The following is a 27,053-nucleotide window of genomic DNA, read 5'->3' as shown; positions in this document are numbered from 1 at the left end:
AAACCATTTCCGTTCAAAAGGGGTGCGCAGACTAGACGATCGGAGCCTGTAGACATGGCGGAAAAGCCCGCAGAAAAGAGTGAGGAGAAACTTAACGGAGAAACCGCACAGAAAGAACAGAAAAGAAAATTCGAATCTTTTAGACCAATTCGCTGTTACAAATGCCACAAACTGGGACATATAACTGTAAACTGCGGGAAGCCTGGCGTAGTTTTCTCCTTCGAGGAGGAAAAAGATGAGAATATGGAACTTTTAAGTCCATATCTTCACGACCTGCAAGTTAATGGAAAACCATGCCGAGCGCTAAGAGACAGTGCCGCCACGATGGACATTGTCCATCCATCTTACGTGATGGTAGATGACTTCACCGGAGAAGTAGCATGAATAAACCAGGTTGTAGAAGAACACAGCGTGTGCCTGCCCATGGCCAAAGTCAAAATCAATGGACCATTCAAGGAGTTAGAGACTGAGGCTGCAGTTTCCAAATATTTGTCACTGCAGTATCCTTACATCTTTTCGAATCGTTCGAATCAGTTACTGCATGACAAAGGGCTCAAACTGGGAGATGGCATAGTACAAGCATTGACCCGAGGCCAAGCTCGTAAGATCGCGGCGCTTTCGGCTGAAAATGCACAAGCTCCTCCAGCGGAAGCAGAAAAGGGGATAACTTCAATAACCGAATCCGAGCTAGGCCCGAAGGACAAAAGAACAGTTGAGGAGAGCCTGCCAGCTGACCAGCTCAATGAGAGCGTAGCACTAGAGTGTCAAAGTTCTAGCCTGCAGCAAGAGCAAGTAGACGCACTCACAAGTGAGACAGGGTCGTTATTATCACCGGCCTCAAAGAACTTTGATCAGCTCTTACGTGTGGATAGAGAGTCACTGGCAGCCGAGCAAAAGAATGATGAGAGCTTAGCTAAATTACATGACACAGCTAAAGAAGGCATTGCTAGGCGCACCGTGACGATAGATGAGAGAGGATGATTGTTGTATCGGAACTACACAGATCGAAAGGGTAGGGTTTTAGATCAGTTAGTCGTACCTACTAAGTACAGGGAGGACCTTTTGAGTCTATGCCATGGAAATGGGTGGTCCGGCCACCTAGGCATAAACAAATCAAAGGAAAGATTGCTTGTGGAATACTACTGGCCTGGCTGTTTCAAAGACGTAGAAAACTTTGTAAGATCATGCGACGCCTGCCAGCGTTCTGGTAAACCAGGAGAGACATGGAAAGCTCCACTGAAGGTAGTGCGCTTAATAACAGAGCCTTTCAGACGACTTGTAATAGACACGGTAGGGCCTCTTCCAAAAACAAAATCGGGCTACAGGTACTTGTTTACCATGCTGTGTCCGGCTACCAAGTTTCCAGAAGCAATTCCTTTGAAAGAGCTCAGTTCCACGGAAGTAGTAGACGCGCTTTTGACAGTGTTTGCACGAGTTGGGTTTCCAGCAGAAATTCAAGCAGATCAAGGGTCAGTATTCACGAGCGCACTGACTTCCACATTCTTGCAGAAGTGCGGAGTAAAGTTAATACACAGTTCTGTCTATCACCCTCAGTCGAACAGTGTAGAGAGGTGGCATTCGGTGCTTAAGCGAGTTCTGCGTGCGCTCTGTTACGAGCACAAAGAGGACTGGGAGAACTGTCTGCCGGCAACTTTGTTCGCTTTGCGAATGGTTCCACATGAAGCGACAGGGTTCTCGCCAGCAAAACTAGTGTGTGGGAGGACACTCCGTTCTCCACTAAGAATGTTAAGAGAGATGTGGGAGGAAAGAGGGGATAGTCCAACAGTGGTTGAATACGTGCTAAAATTGCTGGAACGGCTAAGCGCAACCCAAGAACTAGTCGGAAAGAACAGGGGAGTAGCTCAAAAGAACGCCAAATTCTATTACGACAAGAATGCGAGGCTTCGTACGTTTAAAGCCGGAGACCAGGTAATGATCCTCAAACCTTCAAGAAAGAACAAGCTTAAAGTTCACTGGGATGGGCCCGTTAAAGTGTTGCACAAACTTTCAGATACTAACTATGCTCTGGAAATGCCCGGTTGCAGGAAGGAGGTGAGGATATACCACTGCAATTTGCTGAAGCCGTATATAGAGCGGATCGGAGTCCTTAACTATACCATCAAAGAGCAGCATGGCACTAGTACCAAGTTTAAGAAGTATAGGGCGACCTCCAACTCTGAAATCGGCCTAGAAGAAGTAGCAGAACACTCGGTAAGCTCGCACGCTCAAAGACCCGAGCAGCTAGATGAGCTGAAAGAGGTGTTAGGGGAATATCTCGACAGATTTAGCGATCGGCTGGGTAGAACTGAACTAATAACGCATGAAATTTTGCTGACATCAACCGAACCAGTAAGATCAAAGCCTTACAGGGTGTCTCCAAGACAGAGAGAGATAATGGAGGCATAGATACAGCGCATGCCAGAGTTGGGAGTTATTGAGTCCGCTGAGAGTAACTACACGTCACCACTAATACTCGTAAAAACCCCTAACAAGGACCCTCGCCCGTGTGTTGACTACAGGAAGTTAAATGCTATCACAGGATCAGCTGTACCCGATACACAACATTGAGAAACGAATTCAAAGAGTTAGCGCTGCTAAATACATTTCAACTATAGATCTCGTGCGGGGGTACTGGCAAGTTCCTCTTTCAGGAAGTGCCAGCCGCTATGCCGCATTCATCTCACCTGTAGGCACTTTTCGCCCTCTCGCACTCAGCTTCGGGCTGAAGAACGCGCCGATTAGCTTCTCTAAGTTAATGGATATTCTCCTAAAAGATTTGCAGGAGTTCGCCTTGCCCTATCTTGATGATGTAGCAATTTTTTCGGACAGCTGGTAACAACACGTATCGCACCTCAAACAGGTGTTCTCACGGTTGAGGGAAGCCGGCTTAACGATGAAAGCAGCAAAGTTTAGGTTTGGTTGTTCGCAGGTTACTTATCTGGGCCATGTTGTCGGTCAGGGCATGAGACGGCCGGCTGAGATGAAAATAGCTACGATTGGAGAATTTTCTCAGCCGCGTACGAAAACGGACCTTCGTTCATTTTTGGGACTTGTGGGGTACTATCAATGGTACATTCCGAATTACTCGCAATTGGCAAGTCCATTAACAGACGCCCTCCGAAAGGGAGCACCGAGTAACGTACACTGGGATAAGGACAAAGAGAACGCTTTCCAAAGTTTGAAAACGCTATTGGTTTCTCGTCCTGTGCTTCGCGCGCCAGACTACACAAAGGAATTCATAGTTCAATGCGAAGCAAGCGACAGAGGTATAGGCGTGGTACTTAGGTCGGCGACGATAACGAGGAGCATCCATCTTCTATGACAGCCGTAAACTAAATGTAAGGGAGGAAGCCTACAGCGCTTCAGAGAAGGAATGCGCTTGTTTAGTTTGGGCCGCCCAGAAGTTGTCGTGTTACTTGTACGGAACGAAGTTCATCTTCGAGACCGACCACTGTCCTCTGACGTGGCTCAATCAAATGTCACACAAAAATGGCCGCTTGCTCCGATGGAGCCTCACTCTCCAAGAGTACAACTTCTCCGTTAGATATAAGAAGGGAAAGTTGTATAGCAATGCGGATGGTTTGAGGAGTCATGTTGGACTGACACTCTCTCTCAAGCAGTCATGTTAGACTGATGTACTTTCTCAAAGAGTCATGTTAGACTTATATAAATATTGTAAATAAACCCATATTCCTCGTTCTCGATGAGAAGCAGTCCCTCCCTTCATCAACGTCCTCAGCGTGGATAAGTTGGACGACGGCATGGGCCAGCTACCTTCTAATTCATGCCGGAATCCAATCTTGACAACGGATCACGAGCGAAGGGATTGAGCCCCAATCCTGACAGTCCCCACCGAAGCTTAGGCCTCGCCTATCCGCCGAGTCCGTCTTCACGCTATCGGTGATCTAGGCTCAGGAATCAAGAAGTCTAACAAGGAGAAATCACTCTATATTTCAGCTTTCGCATCGGTCTTCTGAAATAAAATATTTTTTCATGTCTACAGTGCCATCACAAGAACCGATGACCGCCGATGTGACACGTAATAAACAAACACAAGTATATGTGCTATCGCCGAAGGCTCCCAGCAGTAGCCTGCGCTTCTCTAACGAAGCTATATGACGAGACAGACGTATTGACTTAAAGGCATCACTGAGCTAAGAAAACGTTGCATATCTGTTGCGTCAAGAGCAAAAAACTGGTATCGAAATCGGCAGTAACAGCCCATACAGCGTCCCGGGTTGGCGGTTCATTTAGGACTTTTTTTGAAGTTAAAATACCAATAGCAAGTGAAAATCGATGTTGTGGCACTCCCAAGCATGCTACTGAATACGGACAGCAAATTTTTCTTTGTAATACAGAAGTGAGTTTTAGTTGCTGGGCGATAGCGCATCTACCATGTCTGTGCGAGACGTAGCTCTGCGAAACTAAAACTGCTTCTCGATGTTGACATGGCAAAATGATATGTTTACGTTCGCCTGCTCGCTTGGCATAGCGGTGGAGTGCCGGGCTTGGGATGGATAAGTCAGAGGATAGTATCCTGGTCGGAGCAGTTTTATATTTACATTTTTTTGTTTTTTATTGCACTAAAACGCTCTTTGTTGCTTTCTGCATTTAAATAAATATATGCGGTGTCCAGGCACCACATATTTAACGCGCTAGAGCTGTTTGTCGCACGAGTAGCCAGTGCCTCCCAGTACGCCGCGCCTGCCCATCGCTCCAGCATCCAGCGCGCGGCACTGGGCCCATAATCCGGTGGACTGGGTCCCAATGGCACTGGGTTTTGCAATATGGCATTTTATTCTCCGAATATGCTAGTCAGTCTTTGCGCAAGGACACAGCCAGAAATAGCAGTAAGACTTGCTATGTGTTTACCGATCGCTGGACCGTAGCTGAGGCTGCTGCTTCCCTGACGTAGGTGTACGGCATTTTACGCTCTTTATTTCCTTAAGAGATAAACCAGCGTATCTTGGTATTCTATGGTGGGATCCGTCACTTCGTGATGCCACACATCTACCCGGGACAACTGCACAGCAGAGCTGTCGTATGCGCCTTTGTAGAACCTCCACTGCCTCCTTTAATCACCTTCACCGACTAAACGAACGCGTGTATAAAACTTGCAGGCCATGAATTACTCACTTCGACCTCGACACAAATGCCCAATTATATAGGGCCGGCCGAGCGCCTGCTGCCGCGACATACGACAAAAAGCCACCCGCCGTCGCACACACATTCCAATGCTTTTTATGCAAGAGGGCTAGAATTGTTGACCAAACGACGTCGCACCACTGAGGTTCAAGCAACTTTTGCAAGTGTGCATGAAAAGTGACGCGCGTTGTTCGCGCAAGCCTAAGCGAGCGTGCCGTTCACCGAGTGGCCCGCACGTGGACCCCACTACGCTGTCGTTCCTGAGCGAGTTCGCGAACGCCGCCCGAGAGACGTGTAATGTTGGCACTGGTCATCGTCCGAGAACCAGAAGGAAAACGGATTGTGACGACGAAAGAGGCGTGACGTACGGTGGAGTGGACGACGTGTGATGAGGACCCGAAGAAGAAAAAGCCCCTTTTCCCTCCGGCGGGGAAAAAGTGCTTAAATACGGCAGTGCAGATTAGTTTCGGAGGATTAATCCCGAGACTTGTCGAGAGCGGTGCTGGATTTTTTTGTAACCTCGGGGACGATTCCTATTTCTTCTCGCATTTTTTTCTTTTTAGCCTAATGCTTGCGAAAATATAAACTACAAGTCTCCACTCCTCGACCATCAACATCCCTTTGGCATACTTTCTAGCCGGAAAGCGTTGAAGGTTTCCGCACACTGACCTGGCTGAGAGATCTACCGGGCGTCCAGGAAGCAACCTTCCAGCATCTCCCTGAAATGCAATTGTATACGTATCCACATAGAGATTTCTACATGTTATAGAAAGAAAAGTAAGCGATTAGAATTGCATTCACTTCATTAAAAATATATTCGTTTACTCTCACCAAGTACTAATTCAGGAAAGTAATGAGCAATTACTTAATTGTAATAGATTACTTTTACCTTTCCTCGAAATTTTCATTGCTATCGAAAAAATACAGTCATACAACTAACTGGCCTGCCTCCTTTAGTGTGCCCTCAGCAACCCTTCACACGTTCTTGGTCTTCAATGACAATTGTTTTTAAACATTTCCATTGGTCCTCTTCCCTATTTTTTTGTCAAGATACCAGCAACGACGCTGAAAGCTTATTCGATATTCGCGCTGGACGGAAGGAAGGTGTTGCAACGTATGAGCACCTTGAGTAGGAGACGGTGGTTAACTGATCGCACGATGCTCGCGTCTGGGTCCTTTGTCAAGGTTAGCGCTTTATTGTCAAGGACAAGGCGCTCGCGGTAGGTCCAGTGAAAAGCTGAAAATATCGCCAGCAGCTGGCAGTCGATATGAACCATCGCTATTGTGCCGTAGGTTCAAATCGGCGACTGAGCACCCGGTTCGGACTGTCCTGTAGTGCACTTCCGCGAAGCTGTAGCGTGACCCCACGAATGCAGCTCTTCTACTGCATAGTTCACGCCAGATTTAAGTACTACATTATGCGTCACCTGTGACAGATTGTCTCATCGATAAAGCAACTAGTTACATGAAATTGGTTGCTGAGAAATGTAAATGAATTGCAGTAAGCGTTACCAAGTAAAAACAAAACTAATCAATCTATTACAACACTACCATAAAAGGTAATTGAATACAAGTAATTTATTTCGTGCAATTCATTAGGCACAAGTGCGCGGGTTTCAGGTATAAAACCGCACGCACGCCTGGGTGACGTCTCTCTTTCCCAGGCCATTACACACCAGCCCCTCCGAGTCTTCCGGCATTCTTACACTTTAGTGACCAGCCCCACTATGCAACACTCAAGTATCCATAGCCCTGCAATCTGTCTAGGGGCATATTCCGACTCGTTGGTCGCCAAAGAACACTCATATTGTGTAGAACCGAACACCCTGGCGCGTATTCCCATCCTACTTGGGTACCCTTACCACTAGAGAGCTACCGTTAAACTGGATTCACACTCGAGGGTAAAATCCGGCCTGCGGAACAAAGTCACGTGATGACTGACGCAGGCAGCACCGGGCAAAGCCGCAAATAGACTGTTTCATCGGGAGAGGAGGATAGTGCGCGCGGATAGCCTTTCCTCCTCTCTGGCTTGGGCGATCCGGCGCGGCGCTGCTTGAAAGTATTGCTTTCGCGTGCTGCGGAACGATTTCGAGATGTTTTAACGCGACAGCGTTAAGGAGCTCGTGTCGCAGAAAAGCCGGTGTCGTTGGCGTCGGTGTCGGCAGCGTTGGCCGTGAGCGATAAATCCCGGGAGGCGCTTCATGAACAAAAAGCAACTTGCAAGATGGGCTGGGTGAGAATCGAACCAGAGTCTCCGGAGTGTGAGACAGAGACGCTACCACTCAGCCACGAGTTCGATGCTTCAAAGTGGTACAAAAGCGCCTCTAGTGAATGCGGTGTTGCCTTAGAAAGGAGCCGTAGAAAGTTGTACTTCGGTGTATATCGGTAAATATGAACGTGTAACTTACAGAAGTCGCAGTTACACTAGTACCCAAGTGCGTTATTTCCGCTACATTTCTTCTGCGCTTTCCGCACACGCAGAGCCATCTTGCGGCATACACAGAAGACCCCCTCCTCTCAATGTACTGCACCGCCCCGACAGACGGCGCGCAATGCGCGCATTGGGGCTGTGCGGGAACCGGTGCGAGGTGCGTCGTGGCCCAGACTCCCTCTCCTCTGACGACGCTTCGCCATGCTCTCTCACGGGTTGCAGAATCAAGCGTCCTTCCTTTCTTTAGATCACTATCTGTCCATCTCTCTGCCCGTGCCGATCACGACGTTTAGCTGGTGTACATCGTTTCCCCCTCCGAGACACCGAGTTCTTTGGTTCGTTCCGCTTGCTCAGGCGCACGTTTCGTTGCCGCGCCGAACGCTGCGTTGCTCGACGCTCACCGCGTGATTGGTGGGTGAAAAGTCCGATGCGGAGCGCCTCGTAAGTGATCGCTGCGCCGAAGCGCTATGATAGCGCATTGCCTTACACCCCTTGGCGGGTCGACGGGAACGCTGTCACGTTCCACTCTTGAAGGCGAAGCTTAAGCGTCCTCCAATTTTTTAGATCTTACTTTGTGAAATTTACGCAATGACCGTTCATATAAGGTCGTCAGGGAAGCCTTTCGGTGCATCGGTAACTACTGCAGGCAGAAATATGTCTTGAGGGCGCAAAAATGTGACGCGCATAATCAGCCGTGGTGTACGTGCATTATCAGTCGCGGTGCGTGTATGGGTTGTTTACTATTTTGCTTATATCAATTTTAATTCAACAATCAAAACCGACGTCTTTGTATTACCAGCATTAAATAGTAAATCAGCTCACTGTCTGATCGACTGGCGTAGGGAGTAAAACATAAAACATAAGAGCGCATGCTCGTTGACGGCCAACCTAAGGCAACCACGAAACATCTGAGCGGCGGGCGCTATTAAATATTTGTGATGCACTGACATCGTTCTCACGCATTTCAAGTCTAGTATGCTTGAAATTACCATATGTCTACGCTAGTCTTGCTGCATGGGCCCCATGGCGCTGCTCAAAACAGCGATCACTGCGGTTGGTGAGCCAGCGCGATACAAATATAAGCTGTGTGCCAGGGCATTGCTTTTTTTGGCCTGTATACAGCCATATATGAGAGGGTTCTCATAAAAAGAATGCGATGGCTATTTTTGAGCGCAAAATTTCCGCAATACGTGTAAGTGTGGCGTAGAGAACTGAACGAACACAACCAAAAAAAAAATTCGGTTTTCATCCTCTTTCTCTAATAAGCAAGAGAAAACAGGTTAACGCCACACAACGTTTAGAATTATATAACCCTTGATGCCGTATGCTTGAACCATGCGCTATATAGAACAAAGATATCTGTAATCCAGCACTTACCACTGCTTAGGACACTCGCGCAGTTCGTAAATGGTCGCTTTGCCAGACAAGCTTAATTAAAACTGTAAGGTATGCTGCTATTACTAGCTAAAACTATTTTATTTATGGGTGGAAACCTCATCCATCCAACCAAGTAGTTACGCAATGTAACCTGCAGCGAACAGTTTGAACGCTTGTCAAACAGCACAGCTCCTATCGTAGCAGAACGCTACCCACGCTGTTACGATCGTCGCGTATGTTTCACGGTTCCTAAACCACAGCTTATAAATAGAGAATAATACTTCAATAATGTAAGATTAGTGATTGGAACATTCAGAAATACACAAATGGATCTCCGAGGCTGACTGTATATAGGCTCAAATATGCGCTCACACATCGCGCTGCGTGTTCCATCCACCTCAACGCCAGCAGACATTCCGGCCATGACGCCTTAAACCACTTCAGCAGGTCTCATAGAACCGTTTACCACGTAGAACACGCACGTCATACTAAACAGACCGCACGACCGCGAAAACAAACGCCAGAACCTACCGTTGAGCGTATACCTGCCATGCAAAAGACCGCTTTCACCCAAGCCAGTATGGCTCTGCTCATAGGCGGCGCCACTGCGTTCACAATATGGCGGCGCCTACGAAAAAACGGTCTATACACGACGGGAATTTACACGGTTCGTGGGATCCACACCAATCCGTTCTGTGATGGTCGACTTGAACGCTTTCCCGTGGCGCCGAAGCACGGGAAGCAAGAGCTTTCTTGTCTTCACCTCGTTCTGATTGTGGAACGTGTGTTTATCGCCACATAACATCAAATCTCTCCTTTGCGATCACAAACGGGATTCCACAGCCTATTTTTACGAGGACAGACGTCTGCCAAACGGACGGGGGGCAGTAATGTCCGGCATTTTCCATCCGCCCTGCGAACGGAGAAAGCCGGACTCGCTGAGCGCAGTAATTGTTAGTGACGCACGGGTCACGTGATGCGCTCTCCGCTGCTAAAATTGGTCCTCCGTCCCATCTTTGAAGCCTTCTTTGCGCATCCACGGCGTAGGGCATCCCTGCACCTCTTATGGACGTGTCCGCCCGAATGCCCGCTCCCTCCTTCCCCACGACTACAGCCGTCCATCATCAGGGTCACTGTTTCATGGCTGAGTGCGTCGACGAAACCCTTCGATTCTCGGCCAAGCCGTAAGCGGAGCGGCCAGGGATACCCAGGGCCCCCACGTGATCATATGAACAGGTTTAAGTTCCTCTCTCTCAGCTCGGCAGCGAGGGTATTCGGTAGCCTTCGTTGCACCTGCTTTTGAACATCTGTGCTTGCGATAGCGTCTACAAATGATGTCGATGCTACAAGGTCTACACACTAAGAAAAAAAAGAGTATCCCTTACTCTTTTCGAAGAGTCTGGACTCGTCACGTATATGACACACTTTGTGGGAGACACCCGAACTCTCTTTTGGCAGAGAGTCCCGAGACTATCTGTGCTCCATACAAGGTGTTTGCGTGACCCCGCACACAATAGTCATGCATACTCTGTTGTAGTAGTCGCCTATACTCTTTCAAAAGGGTTACAAGACTAGTGCTAAGGGAGTCGGTTAACAATTCTAGATGAGTCAGACGACTCAAGATAAAGTGTCACATGAACACTGCAAGAATGATTCCGGCGCTATTCTAGATGAGTCTGATGACTCCAGCAGTGTGTATCAAGTTATCCTTAGTGCGTGGTGCCGGTCTTTTGCAAATAAAGTAAAGCAACTGATCCATGTAGGTCATTTCACTCTTGGATGGCAGTGTCGAGCCGCTTTTCAAAATGTGTCAACAACTCTTGCTGTAAGTACACACGACTACGGCTAGTTCTCAAGAAGACTACTGTGAAAAGACAACATAGGATAACAAGGAATCCACAGTAAACGTACCAAAAAGCACATGGCAGGCTAGCAAGAAAAAGTTAATATTTCATCGATCTTTGTTATTGTCTTCTGGAAAATTCAAATGTATCAGTCAGCACAGAATCACTATGAAAGCAAGACAGTTCTCATTACTATTAAACTGGAATCAATAGCCAACCAAGCAAAATGTAGCAAAAGCAAAATCCAATATGTAGCCTGCAGCTGCATATGCATGACACTGCAATGCCACTCAGAACCTTGATGAGACCCCAAAATATTATGTAACTCATGTAGAAGTTTAATTCACCACCGCACAAGTCTCTTATAATATGTCAAAAGATTTATAAGTTCAACCTATTTCCCTGTTCTAAACTTATGACTTAACATTCTAAGCAAGTAAGCTACACATAACAAATAAGAAAGGCTGCATTTATGTGCAAATGAGACCCATATAATCAAGTGCAATAAAAACAACATTCCAACTTAGATTACATTATCTATGCATTATACTATGCTTGTTAAAAACAACTGGTTGGCAATTGATAATCCAATCTAACAGTAAAAACAGCTGTCTTGCCTTATGGTACTCTTGTCGGCACTTTTTCCCACACAATTTGTGCATGTTAGCGTGAGATGAAAATTCATCTGAAAAACACCACATTAAGAAGTTGTGCATCAATTTTATTCTGTCATACAACATGCAACAGTGTATAAAAACTTCATAACTGACAAAATTACAAAAATAAATACAGCAACACTTATACTGATCATTTATTTATGTTGAGAAACATACTTTTGCAAGATTAAGTATAATAGCTGACACAGACAATTTCACAGGTAGAAATAACCGCTAATACAAAACTTTCCATAATGCAAACACATTGACAAAATAAGTAGCACAGGTAGCTGTATTTTGTTATGGCAAAGATGGCGCATGAAATATGAGGACAAGGAAGGAAGCAGAACACATAAACTATACCCAGCTACATGCACGCAGCTGTAACAATACACATAGTGCACAAAGATCCACAAGAAACAAAGAGGAAGATGTGAGGAAGGCTTCTTTTACTCATCACAAGTCATCCTGTAAGAGCACATTATGCACTGGCTGTAATCTATCCTCAGCCCATACATGAATAAGTTACATTAGGTGCCACATTTACAAATCACTCATACAATGTTCTTGTGATTTCCCTTATTCCAATCTTTAACTAAGCAAGCATGACTGTGAGACATAAAGCCTCCCTACGGCTTGGCACATATACAGAAAGAAGTGTTTCTATAAACACTGGAGGTCACGGACGGATGACTGACACATACCTCTTTTAATTCTTTTGTCTTTGTCATTATGATTATCTATCACAGTAGTCTTTTGTAGAGTGAAACACTTCCAAATAATACACTGTGTGCAGCCAAGTGTGAATACCTGTTCTCGATTTTATTTATTTCTACCTTTCTCTGGTGTCCCGCTAAGGTAACAATGGCGCAAAGGATTGTCTTCCCAATGTATGCGTTCCCATACAACAGGAGCAGATGATAAGCCACATTAATGGTGCGTGAAATAAAACATCGGTGCTTAACTTTCCGCTGCCGCTCCAATCTGGAGTGATTTTTTTTTGCTTTCTGTACACTAGCACAGGTGCTACGTAGTCCCCTTGGTACCCAAAGCAACTCTCACACCCGAGCAGGATGTCCATTTTTTTTTATTCTAAGCAAAACTCTGGTTATGGGGGACAATTGCGAACTTATATTTTTGCTTTGTATCTTAATTATGTTGTTGGCCTTTAACTTTAGCCACTTCACTACTTTTCTGCAGGTGCAGACAGGCCATTGCACCAATGCTAGGTTTTGAAAACACCAGAGCAGGGTAGAAAGCAAGAACAGATATTTATAATTTGGGTGCCCACTCTGCATTGCATGGATATGTTTCAATGAACGATAAAACTACTTGGTAGATAAACATATGAAAGATAAGGGAATTAAGCTCGAAGCCTACCATATCAGTAACTGGGAATTTCATGTGTAAATGAAATTTTGCGATTCCCAGTGATGAAGAAACAGTTTTGACAATATGTGCCAAGGTCACCAACTCACTCATGCTCACAAAGGAAACAAAATAAAAACAAGCAAGATTAAAAGAAGTTCGAACTTGCAACCTAAAGTGAGATACCTCGCATGACTGATTTATGTATTTACTGAGCATAAATTACATCTGGCACATCTGCAAAAATTACATCTGGCAGACAGCCCAGAGTCGCTTTGACAAGAGGACTTCCCTTAAACTTTTGTCGCTATGTTGTAGGTCACTGTAGCAAGGGGAACATTTTGCTGATTGAATATTACTCGAAATATTTTTATTATTTGTACTAGAGGTTTGAAAAGAGAGCCAATTGTAGAGTTCTTCATGCAGATTTTATATATTCCATTAGTTTTTGTTTAGCTGCTTCTCGAGTTATGTCCTACACAACAGCAAAATACATAGTCATATTTGCAGGCACTTTCTTGTGTATTAAATTTTCACAAAAAGCAGTGTGCTGCAGCTAACTCAGCTCTTTGTAGACTGCAAAGTGCCAATATCTATTCAAATAGCATGTAAAGTTACTAAAAGTATGCAAGATTAGTAGGCAGGCAGACAGGCCTGCCTACTAATCTTGCATACTTCTCATACTATTGTGAAAAAAAATTAGAATATACTTCGAAAACTTTTTCTCACAATAGCATGACAATAACCTTATGCACTTATAATTGTCCTATACTAACGAAATTTGGCATACATACTATTCAAGATATGCAGAATGCTGATATCTCATTGAAAGTGCAATCTGTAAAATTATTTAATGTGGCCTAATATTTTTTGCATAGTTCCAGTAATTGTACAAGCCGTTTCCATAGGTGTCATCACTTTGCAGTATATAACTAGCTAAATAAGATACAGCATGAAGCTATTTCTGAAAATTTTATACACAGGAAAGTGCCCACAAGAATATTTTGCCACTGTGTAGGACCATAACTAAAGAACAGCAGCTACACAAAAATCAATGACAATTCAAATCTAATAAAACACTTTATGAATGACAGTATATTCATATCTCTAGTACAAATATATTAAAAAGTTGTTTTGAGGAGTATTTCCCCTTAATAAGTGGGTGTCAGTGTTTTCTACCAAAGTGTTAGAAAATGCCTTCAGGCATACCATGGGGAGCTTTATAAATAGCACATGCATGCATATGCCTAAAAAGCCCCACGCCCTGCTTGCTTTCATTAGTCATTTTTGCATTCTGTTGTATGTCACCATTTGCATCCCTTAACATTGAGTGCGTAAAACCGAAAACAACCTAATACCGTATTTATTCGCATAATGATCGCACTCGCATAATGATTGCACCCCTAAATTCTGATGTCAAAATTCAATTTTTTTATTTCTCATGTAAGATTGCACCCTAAACTTGCCGCAGCGATATGTCATGTGCCAAGTCTAGCTAATAATGATTGCGCTTACCATCTGTCAACTGCTATGAGAACAACTCTTCAAGACAAACCAAGCAGTGTGCATGCACCAAACATTCTTAAGCAGATGCCCCATTTCATTCCTTCCATCACTTTCCGCACTTATATGACAAAAAAAAAGCTACAACCAAACTTGCCTTTATTAAGTGTAGGCTTTGTAATGGTTGTGGTCAACAAAAACAACAAAAAGGCGTCTTTCGTTTCTTCTCGTCTGCACTTGTGGGCACGCAACAAATCGCGAGTGGCAATGATAGCAGCCACGTTTACAGTGATACGTTAGAAGTGTACCCTATTTACTCGCCGACGTTTGTAACGCAGCTAAGATATTCGCCCACCCTTAGCGGAAACGTGCCATATTAGGATAGTGGTGAAGACAAATGCCGCAGTTTCCGCAGCATGCCCGCCATGTGTTCCTATGTCAATGGCAGCTAAGCGCGCCCATCTGTTTCTGTCCCCTCAAAGTGGACATGGCTATGTTATTGCCGCAAACTTGCCGATATTATTCATTACTGATACGGAAGAAACTGTTTGAATGCACGTAATGTACTCACGAAAAGAAAAAAAATCGTGTTCGGCGCGTTCGGCTTGCTCTGCCGGCCACCATGTTTTTTTTGTGTGTGTGTCCCGCAGTACATACAGAGGCAGCCACCTCTTTGTTGACCTGTTGTCATCCCGTAGCAAATGCCAGAGGATATATTTTTTTTTTCTTTTTGTGGAGGAAGAAGAAGTGCAGCGCCCATAGCTTGTGTTTTCATCGGCTCCGTCTTCTCGAAATGTTTTCGCCGCGATTTTCTGTGCACACCAGCCCTAATTTTGTACCATTCGAACTGTGAGACCACCAGGACTCTGTAGATACCAAGTTATCAGGTGGGACATTTATTTTTCCGGGACCGCGACCACTTTTGTGTTACGATCACGCCGTCGCCGCGCTAAGGCTAAGCGCGTGCGCCAGGTGCTCGGCCTACATAGGCTACCTGGCACGTTCCCGCGCGTGTCCGTGCGAGCTCTGCTACGACGCACAAGCCCCTGGCCAAATCTGCGAAGCATGGAAGTCCAAGTATGTGGCAAAGATATTTCCCCAGAAGAGTTAACCACCGAGATGGGCTGGTGTACCGCCCGTTTCCGTCGGTGTACCGCCCGTCGCCCAGAAGAGCAGCGGTGCCGAAAACTATCCCAAGAACAACAACCTAGGACGCAAGACTCTCGCTCTCGCTATAGACCCAGGCAGCAAGTTAGAACTCAGGTTCTCAAGGCCGGGCGCATGCTCCCACTACCAGCAAATGAGATCAAGATCATCGTCAGACCCAAAGGAGCACTCAATATTTCCAAGGTCGGCAGCCCTACAGTGACTGCAGCTATTCTTCAAGCAGCGCAACTTAGCTCAGAAGACAGTCAACACGACACAATATGCTCGAACAACCAGCAAAACATCATGGTGATCAGCACACCCAGCCCGCAAAATGCGGACCGGTACGCAAGAATCAAGTCCATCCAAGTCAACGGGGTAACCCACGAGGTCAGCGCGTACGAAGCCACCCCAGATAATACCACCAAAGGGGTCATCAGAGGCATCCCTCTCACCGATGACGCCAGACAAGTCGATGCTAACATCATAAATGATCGCAATCCTCTAGCCCTGGCCGCAAAGCGAATCGGTTCCACCACGACTATCGTCATTGCCTTCGACGGACCAGACGTACCATACATGGTTCGGTATGGCGCAACACTAATCCCATGCTCCCTGTACCGCAAGCAGATCGATATCTGTTACCACTGCGGCCGTCTCGGGCACCGCATGGACGTTTGCCCGTTCCCTAATAACAAGATCTGCCGGGGCTGCGGAGCTCGCAACCCAGATCAAGATCATCAGTGTACACCCAAGTGCATGTTGTGTGGTGGACCCCACCCCACAGCGGACAAATCTTGTACTGCCAGATACAAAACGCCGTATGTTATACGAAGACGCCTCGGAGAACGCCGAGTAGCACAGCATTCAGCCCTTCAATCAGAAGATTTCCCGTCCATGGAGACCAAGCACCGGTCCCGGTCCCGCTCCCTCTCCAGACCGAGGTCGGATCGAGGTCGGTCCAGATCAAGATCCACGTCGACTCCAGGAGCCAGACATACCTCAGAAAAGGTGAGCTTCGCAGAGGCCCTGACGGGCGTCTCGCGAGAGGGTCACGTAAAATCCCCCCCACTGCCTAAACCCAACACAGACAACACCGACATCGAACATCTTAAGAAAGAAAACGCAGTTATGCGTGATTTAATCCAAAAGCTTACCCAGGAGGTTCACAGCCTCAAACAACCCAAAACCCAACCTACACCTAACACCCCAGAACCCCCTAACAACAGCCAAACTGAAGAACTCTCAAGACCAGCCCCCAAAAAGCGTGCCCTCCAAGAAGGAGCTCAGGGCCAAGTACGCTCCGAGGTCAAGGATATGCTCGTAACACTCCAAAGCACGGTGGAAGCTTTACAGAATTCTCTAATCGCCCTTATGCACAGAGTCACCGCCATGGAAGCTAATATTCAAACCCTTTTCACACAAACCGCTTCCACCGCTCAAACCGTAGCCATGGACACCACAGGAGCCGTCGCCGCCACCCTGCCACCTGTGGCATCCCCTATCCTTCATCATGGCCCACACTAAAACTGACACAACATTGTGGCAGTGGAACTGCCGAGGCTACCTCCATAAACAGCCCGTTCTCCGTCAACACCTCCGTACTACTTCATGTCAACCCGACGTAATCTTGCTCCAGGAAACGCACAATACTCCGGTCAGCCTTCCAGGATATCACTCTTTCACTGCGAACAACGCTCCACACGGAGTCTCCACACTCGTTCGAAAAAGAATTACCGCAATCGAACACAATCTCAACGATCGGCGCACCGAACACCTCTTCATTGAGCTCATCCCGCACAGAAAACGAAAGGAAGGAATATTTATCCTCAACATCTACAATACTCCATCTCAACGCCATAGCCGATTTCTAACCCTCTTCAAAAAGGCCCTTAATATCGCAGGCAGCAGCCCCCTTATCATCGGAGGTGACTTCAATCTCCCGCACACAGGATGGGGTTACAGACACAGCTCTGCTGCAGGTCGTAACTTATGGCAAGACTCCCATGATCTCGGGCTTACACTCATTACTGACCCAGCCTTCCCCACTCGCCTCGGCACTTCTACTGAACGAGACACGACGCCAGACCTCACGTTCACCAAAAACGCAGACAATGCCCATTGGCGCAACACCCAACACGACCTCGGGAGTGATCACTGCATCATCGAAATTACTCTCCCACACCTAACAGCCGTTATGGGAAGAACGAGGGACTTTACTTGGACGGACTGGGATGCGTTCCGTAAACGCCGTGTAACAGCAGCGACGGACACTCCCATTACCGACATAGAATCATGGTCATGTGATCTACTGTCTGATACTAAATCGGCCACCCGCATTATCACAACAGACGCCCCGACTGAGCGCATGGACAGTAGACTCGCCCACCTTATCGAGGCCAAATCATCCATCCTCTCTAGATGGAAGGGACAACGGCTGAATAGAAGACTCAGACGGAAGGTCGCACTTCTCAACAAGGAAATTGAAGCACACTGCCGAGTTCTAAGTCGACAGCAATGGACCGAGCTATGTCACTCTCTAGACGGGCAACTCCACCAACCCCGCTCGTGGAAAATCCTCAGACATTTGATTGATAGCACTACCACCCGCTCATATCAACAAGATCGCCTCGCCAAGCTTTTATTCACAGAGAGCAAGACGCATGGCCAGGACCACGTTAAGAATAGCTTATGTCAAAAGTACATCCCATCTGGGCCCACTCAACCTCACGGCCCATACACAGGGACCTCCAACCCTGCCCTTGATGAAGATTTCAGCTTGGCAGAGATTCATGCTGCTCTACATAAGCTGAACAGCCGTTCGGCGCCAGGCCCAGATGGTGTTACGAATAAAACACTAAGAAATCTAGATGACCCCTCGGCGCAACAACTCACCGAATACATCAACACCTGCTGGCGCCAGGGATCCATTCCCCCGACATGGAAAACAGCCAAAGTAATTCTCATCCCCAAACCCGGTAAGCCATCTAGCCTCGCCAATCGCCGGCCCATATCACTAACTTCATGTGTAGGCAAGGTCATGGAGCACGCACTCCTAACCCGTGTAAACACTCACCTCGAAGACACATGTGCTTATCCCCACTCGATAATTGGCTTTCGACAGCATCTTTCCACCCAAGACGCTATGCTCCAACTTCAGCATCAGATCCTAGATGGCAAATCCCGTCACACGAAGGCGATCTTGGGTCTCGACCTCGAGCGCGCCTTCGATAATATAAGGCACTCCACCATCCTTCAGCGCATCTCCTTGCTCAACCTTGGAGAACGCACTTACAACTACGTAAGTGACTTTCTATCCAATCGGAAGGCCTTCCTGTCGGTCGGAGACATTCGATCGGAGGAACTTTCCCTCGGCAGCACGGGCACACCACAAGGCTCTGTCATTTCCCCAATACTGTTTAATCTGGTTATGATTGGATTAGCCCAAGAACTACAAAAACTCGATGGCATTGAACACACCATATACGCCGATGACATTACAATCTGGGCTGCAAAGGGCAGTGACGGCCAAATCGAAACTGCCCTACAAGACGCCATTGACGTCGTAGAAAATTATCTTGAAGGCACGGGACTCCACTGTTCCCCTGAAAAGTCGGAGCTTCTCCTATACCGACCCACACTCCGTGGACGCCCCCCGCGGGGCTCCACAACTAAACGCCAATACGAGGAAATAGAGCTCAACCTGAGCGATGGCAGACCTATACCCGTGGTCCCTTGCATCCGCGTTCTTGGTATGACCATAGAAGCCAACGGAGCTAACTCTACGGCTATCTCAAAGATCCTTCGACAGACCGCCAATACATCCAGACTGCTGAAACGAGTGACCAACCGGCGAGGGGGTATGAAGGAAGACAGCCTCATCCGCCTTGTCCAATCTTTTATCGTCTGTCAGATTACTTATGTTGCGCCCTTTCTCAACTGGTACAAAGCTGAGAAGTCTAAACTGGACATCATCATTAGAGGAGCCTATAAGCAGGCATTAGGACTACCCAACCACACCAGCACGGAACTTCTACTACAATTAGGTATCCACAATACGCTAGACGAGTTAATCGAGGCCCAACGTCGATCTCAACTAGAGAGGCTTACTCTCACGGAAACGGGCCGCAGCATTCTAAACAAGCTTAATATAACCTACCACCGTCAACATGGAGATAAACACCCAATACCACGCGACATTCAGCAATGGATACACGCCGACCCTATTCCGAGAAACATGCACCCGGACTACAACAAAGAACGCAGGAAGGCACGAGCTACTTCCCTCATCAAAGCTTACGCCAACACCGCGGGCGTCACCTTCGTCGACGCAGCTGAGTACCAAGATGGACGGCGCTTTGCGGCGGTTACCACAGCGGGCGGCTTGCTCCGACATGCTGCCAGCATCATTACCAAAAATGCCGAGACGGCCGAGGAAGTGGCCATCGCCCTGGCCACTCTTGACCCAGCCTGTCACACCATAGTGAGCGATTCTCGCGCAGCAGTCAACAACTACATCAAAGGTCGCATTTCTCATCAATCACTCCGCATCTTACGACAAGCCCCGCATTCGTCTGAAAATCAGATCACCCTCGTCTGGATCCCAGCACACGCCGGCGTTGTCCACCCGCACCTCACCAACCTCAACGAGGTTACACACTCCGTAGCACGAGGACTAGTCAACCGTGCCGGAGACGGTGCAGGTGCACCCGCAGGACGCGACCGCCTTACAAGATACAACGACCTTGTAAAGTCATTTTACCTCGCAAGAAGAATCTTCCCCACCCCTCACTGCAAGTTAAACAGGGCACAGGCAACCACCCTTCGCCTGTTACAGACGAATACATACCCCTCCCTCACACGCTATCACACTATATACCCCGACATCTACCCGAGCCAGACGTGCAAGGTCTGTAAAACTGAATCGGCAATCGAAAGTGCAACACTCCCCCACATGCTATGGGAGTGCAAACACCAATACCAAGCCCTTAATCCCGTGACCCTCTCGTCGAGATGGCACGCCGCCCTGCGCAGCTCCCACCTCGACGACCAACTCTGGGCGACCCAGCAGGCCTACGAAGCGGCGAAGAGGCAAGACCTCGACGTCCCATCGTGGGAGGCCTAGGCCCAGCCGACAAAACTGCTGGTGCTTATTAAAGTTCACTCTCTCTCTCTCTTTTTGTGGGAAATTTACCCAGCGTAATGATCGCACCTCTGAATTTGAGTCAATTTTCTTTACAATAAAGTGCGATCATTATGCGAGTAAATAGGGTAACACTGAATTTTTAGCCTGTGAAGGGGTTGTATACAAATGGGGGCAGCCAACTCTAGTGTGACAATAAACAAATATTTGTTCTCACAATAATGAAACCAGTCATAAAACATATCCTACAAATTTGGAAATGAATACCCAAAGAACCTTGCTGATTGTCACATTAATTTCCTAAACAAGATCTTTTGATGTTTATAATTCCTCGTTTAATTCACTTTCTCTAGTAAATGGGCTCTGACCTAGACTATTCAGTGTAGGAGACTAACCCAGACCTGGAAGCCAATATTTAAATCTGAAATAAAGTCATTCATCCCACGACCACGTCACTGCTATGTCATCAGAAGCGTGCATCCACGGACATATAGTCTGTAAAAAAATTTTTACATGATCTGTACTGTTCCTCTTGCACTAATAAATTAGGAAATGCATTTGCTATTTAAAGCACTGCTGTAAACCTTTGTGTTTGAGAAATGCAATACTCAAAAGTGTAACACAACCAATGTGTACATGAAACCTACGATGCCTTTGACATTCGTCAGTGTGACAAATAGGCACTGAGAAATGCCAAGGGCATCATAGCTTTCTTGTTTCAAACCTTGTAAGCGAGTATATTACTGGTGTCTTTGCAGTGAAGGGAAGTCACATTATTATCAGACTTATGAGGGGAACTCATGTTTCTCTAGTTTAATATTTTCTTTTTGTGCTCCTATATTCTTTACTTTTCCAAAAATAATGGGTGTTTGAAATAAGTACTCTATATTGCTCTTAAATTTTTCCTGCACCAGAGCCCACGTTGGGTTACATTTCTTGAACACTTTGCAGTGCTGTAGATTATCAAAAGGAAGAAAAAAATGCCGTAAGTTTGCATTTTAGCCTTCTGTATAACAAGAAGTATGAACCTATCAATTACATAGACAAGTACAAAAGAACTATGAAAAACTGTGCATAAAGACAGACATATATTATAATAGCAGGAATCGATGGCGAGGATTCTAATAGAAAGGAACCATCAAAAACTAGGCACTAAAGACACATATTAATTATAATAACACAAGTATTTGCTAAGGATTTGAAGAGACAAAAAAAATGTCTCTTCAAATCACTCCACCCCAACATTCATCCATGGTTCGATGAGTGACCACAGCTGGTGATGCGGTTTGGATAGGTGGAAGCTGAGTGCAGCTGTGAAATAGGTGGTACATGTTGAGAGTCACCAAAGGTTGCACGCTGGTTGCACAGCAGGTTGCCTCAATCTCCGGACTCACTCGACATCCTGCGTTGAGCCTGGTTATACGTCGTTTGCAAGAGGCCTGGCCCAAGTGTGTGGCACGGCTTGGGTAAAATTTCGAGGCAACCTGAAAAACACAGATCCATATCTATAAGCAACAAAATATTCTCCATCATAGGGCAAACCTGAAGTTTACCATCGGCACATAGCAGATAATGAAAACAGACTTAAGTCACCAGACTTGAGGTATACAGATGCGCAAAAGTATGAATGAATGTGAAGAGCTGCTTATAGGACAGAATGTTTCATTCAGTCTTTTGTAGATCAATAATAGTATCTTAACATAAAGTCAAGTGTACTGGGCCCTCCCTAATAAAATTCAAATAATGGGGTTTTACGTGCCAAAACCACTTTCTGATTATGAGGCACGCCGTAGTGGAGGACACCGGAAAGTTCGACCCCCTGAGGTTCTTTAATGTGCACCTTAATCTAAGTACACGGGTGTTTTCGCATTTCGCCCCCCTCGAAATGCGGCCGCCGTGGCCGGGGTTCAATCCTGCGACCTCGTGCTCAGCAGCCCAACACCATAGCCACTGAGCAACCATGGCGGGTATGGCCCTCCCTATTTCTGTAAGTAGGCTATTTCATGCGAGCTGTCCCAACCTGGCACACGACCACTTGAAATTTCTTTTCGAAAAACTGGAGGCCCTCCAATATAGGACAAATGTTAATTTCAAGAAATACTTGTGTAACGCACTAAACTATGCATCATAAAAGGCATAGCCAAAAAATTGGTTCCTTCATTAAGGGGGCCTAATTTTTCAGGACAATAAAGAGAGGCCTTACACCAAAAATTGAACTGCTTATTAGCCACTGCTCAGTTTATTATGGGTCATTAAAAATGGACAAAATGGCCTATTAACTTTATTTTCATAGAACTCGCTTACAGCAAAAGCTGCAAATTTATGTAATCCACATATTTAGGACTTGTGCTGCACGCAAAAACTGGTTTCAGGAAGATAAATTATGCAGCAGTGCACAGAGATGAGGATGAACTAGCAAAAAAAGTCAGTTTTGGTGGAAGTTTATCGGCATACTTACTATTGAGGCAGTCCTAGTAAATTTATGCCTAATAACATGTATGAAAGTACACTGTATTGTTTTTAAATTGCTAAAGCTTTATCAAAGCAGTTTTGTGTCAAGCAAGAAAAAAAATTGTACAAGTGGTCTCCTACTAGTTTCAAAATTTGCATCGCATTTTGTCTAATCCACATAGCCTCTTGGCGGCTAAGGCAAAATGGATGGACTTGAGCATTCCTGCACCGATAGCAGGGAGTCTAAACTGCTTCGAAGTTAATTCTTTCATTGCTGAGTGGCTACAAGCCACTTCACTCAAGAATTTGCCACTTAATTACATGTATTTACCTCGATCGTTCTGTCAGGTTCCAGCCTGCTTGGCACCATCACGAAGGCTGCCAACTCCCTAGTGGACGTAGTCAGGACACGGTGGTGGCAGGACGCAGTGGCAGGAGCCTCCAAAGGCTTCGAACTCCCTAGTGAACATAGTGAGGACACGGTGGTCGTAGGATGCAGGGGCGGGAGCCACCAGAGTGTACCTGCAGCAAATTTGCACAAACGCTCTTAGTCCTACCATGTCACAGTTTACAAGAAAAATTCAGCTGTCCGTGTAACATGGATACCAATACAAATAAATGTAAACAGTTAGGTCCTACAACACAACTAGAACATCGATAAAGAAGAAGTGGTACTTATGTTTATGAAAATCCAAGCAATGAAAAAAAAATGTGCATCCGATTTGTGCGTGGAAGCTCAATGGTAACCTGAGCACATACCATCAAGTGATTTGCTAGTCAACTGCAAGCCTCTTAAAATGTCATTGCATATTTTTTACATGCACTATGTTAAGCTGCATTAAAACAAGTTCAATATCTCTGAATATAAGTAAATCACGAAGCAATTCAATTAATGAATTCCAGTGGTCATTAATGCAACAAAGTGCAAGCTCTGAATGAAGCTGGCCAAACTGGGTAGAGACAAATAACAATGTGGTTCTCTACATCTTGTTTTTCTGGCTTTCGCTGTAGCATTAAAATACACAAGAAATTTCACATTCCTGACATTTAACCCTGCAAATTTTTATTCCATAATGCATAATACTTCAGCAAGAGCACTAATGCTGTCTTTTAATCGTAAATAGTGATAGAACAAGAAATTTTACTGGAGCCAATGTTTGGCAAGAAAACTTATCTCCTTCTCTTTGTCGAAACATTGGCTCCAGCGATGCTCCTTGTTCTACGGCTCTTATCATTTCAAGTCTCTGTCTTCCTGTGAACCTCTGTACTTTCAATGTTGGATCAATTAAGTTGTAATAACGGAGAATTAGTAAATGTAGCTGATGAAGAATTTGTGCTTGTTGGTAGATAATGACAGAGTAACTGCGCGACATTGAGATACGGACAAAGGAGGCTTATGTGTGTCGTCTCCTAAAGCCATGTTTCTCTCTTTTGGACGATTACTCTATCTAGATGTAAAAGTCTTACCCTTTGCACAATAATGCTCAAATGAAAAAGGCCAGGAAAGTGGACACAAAAATTAAAACAAATAGCATCATATGCTAATGAGATATGCAAAAGTGCCTGCTACGATCTGTCTCACCCATAACGTGCTGGATAAGATGGCGTCTTCTTCTGGATGTTGCCATTTCTTGAATACCTAAAATAAAGTACATTTCAAAATTACAAAGATACACAGAACGACAGCAGTAGCAGAGGAGATAATGCATTGTTCAGTAAAAGAAAGTAAACTAATCTCTGATACACTGCAGACGAAATTTCCTTTAATAAATTCCTAGAAAAATACACCACACCTCATTTCATTCAATGATGTGAGCGTTTCGTGGTACAAGAAAAAAAGGTATTTTTGCATGAAAACAGTAATATAATCATAGCATTCTACTTTTACAAAATACGCTACAGTGACAAAGCCAACTACGGCTGTATATACTTAAAATTGTTATATGCACCTTACAATAGCCAAAACAGGATAAGCTTGGGTTCATGTGCAGCTCACCGGGAGATACAACTTTGCAATCAACTCATTTCTGCTTGCCGAATATCTGCACTAACATAAGACTACAAATAAAAAGTCCCTCTTTTTCATAAAACACCGGACTCAAAATAGAAAATACAGTAGGAATAGCACAAATTCTCTACACAACACAGCCAGGTTTTGTGCGCCTAGTAGGATTTACTATATAAAGGTTGCAGCAAATTCATGCTTTTAAATATTTACAACCGTGAAAATAAAGATGACATAAAAAATAATAGCATTATACATCGGCTTATACTGTAAGCCAATGTGTTTCCGACTTGACGCCAAATGCACATTTAATTTGTTCTGTTTCAGCGCTTTTAAAGGGTTGTGTCTGTTCGCTCGTGCATGCAGCCGCCTTACTGCTACGAAAATATCTGTGCTGCCACATCGCCTTACACTGCCATACAGCGTGGTAGCGTTTTTATTATTCGCGGTAATATACCTAAAGCGCTAGTAAATCTTCAGAATAGACTACTGTTTTTTCGACAACCTGTCTTCGCCAGCGAAAGTCACACTGGTCACACTACACTTCAAGTTACGCAGTACTTGGTATTCTACGGATTTTTCGATGGGACAGGCCACTCGTTATTGGAGTCGTTAAGAACGGTGTTTATCTATGGCAGTACAGCTTTGCTATAATTTCAGATGCTCTCCTGAGGCTTCCGTCTACCAGTAGTATTTTCGCATACATACGCCCACGCATGCCTAAGAAAGGTCTGTGAACTGCCAAGAGAAACGTGGCGCAAAATGTAGCCGTGCCGGAAGGGCCGATTACGCGCCGTTTGTAAACTCGGAACAAAAGCTGATATGCTTACCTGAGAGGTTAAGAGAAATATGGCACAGGTCACTCTCCGCTGGTAGTCTTTCGTATGCATCTGGTCGTCTCTGCGTTGCGATCTCCCATATCACAAGGAAAATGCAGTGCAAAACGCAACACTTCCGGCGCTGCACTTGCTCGATGTCGGCAAAGACGAAATCGGCGACACGCCGCTGCTGGCGGCAGTCGTCCTCGTCGCAATCACACAGCACGCACAGAAGTTCCCACCGTAACTTGCCGCAACGCCTGCTTGCAGTCGCCCCTAACGCAGCGCTTTCAGAACCACTCCATAGAATAAAGAACCACCACTCGACGACAACGTACTCGCGCAAGATGCAACACAACTGAAAAATGGCGTCATACTATTGACGGCTTCGGCTTTGGATCATTTGAATCCGCACAACTAGTTTCGGTTTTCTTTCCTTGCGTTAAAACAAAAACTGTTTTGCTCACTGATAATTTTACGTCACGTAAGTAATGCTCACGAATGAAACAGCCGTGAATTTAACACGCGTCTTGAAATACCCGCTACGTTCACTTCGCAGAAGCAAAATTTGCTCGTCCGAGTGCGGTTACGTTTGAAATATCTATCGTTGGGCTGTCGGAGCGTGCTCGAAGTGGGAAGACGCGGCGTAATTGTTCTTAATTTGCTTAGCTATAACGGTGCGGCTGCCCTTGATCTCTGTCGAGTGCAGTTTCCTCTGATGTAAGGTATAACTACAAAGCCGCCGACGTTACTGAATAATCTAGTGCACCTGAAGCTGCCAGAACTCCGGTATTTTCTCCACAATTTCTTGCGACTGCGTTCCGCTGTCACCAAATGCGAGTGTAGTGTTTGACGGAGATTTAGCAACACATTTTCCCGAAATATCGTTCACCGCTGTATCACGACGTGGAGAAGCAGCGTTGTTGGTCCTCAGTAAAATTTTCTGTTTATTGTGAATTTAGCGATAGCAGTTATATGGGCACAACCGTCGAAATATACCTGTCGGTTTTACCGCGAGCTTACGTATAAAGTCAAGTGCGATAAGATCCCATCCCGCGCCGTTGACTGTGCGCGTTAAAGGAAGTGTTCGAGGCTGAGCCGGGCTGGATGGGCGCCCCAAGTCAAGTATCTAAGGAGGTCACGTGATAAAACGCGTGCAAGCCGGG

General features: G+C 45.8%; 1 long non-coding RNA gene and 1 pseudogene across 1 annotated transcript; one reads left to right on the top strand and one right to left on the bottom strand.

Annotated features, from left to right (window-relative positions):
• Positions 1-324: 324 nt before the first annotated feature.
• LOC135920254 (uncharacterized) lies at positions 325-10,141 on the top strand (annotated as a pseudogene).
• Positions 10,142-23,452: 13,311 nt separating this feature from the next.
• On the bottom strand, positions 23,453-26,228 carry LOC139057032 (uncharacterized). The gene is made up of 3 exons (XR_011512531.1): positions 25,900-26,228; positions 24,647-24,703; positions 23,453-23,586 (listed from the first exon to the last, which is right to left on the bottom strand). It is a non-coding gene; the product is annotated as an uncharacterized lncRNA (long non-coding RNA).
• Positions 26,229-27,053: the final 825 nt, after the last annotated feature.

Source organism: Dermacentor albipictus, chromosome 1, assembly GCF_038994185.2.
Source record: "Dermacentor albipictus isolate Rhodes 1998 colony chromosome 1, USDA_Dalb.pri_finalv2, whole genome shotgun sequence".
NCBI classification, from domain to species: Eukaryota; Metazoa; Arthropoda; class Arachnida; order Ixodida; family Ixodidae; genus Dermacentor; species Dermacentor albipictus.
This window is presented reverse-complemented; position numbering and strand designations above follow the sequence as displayed.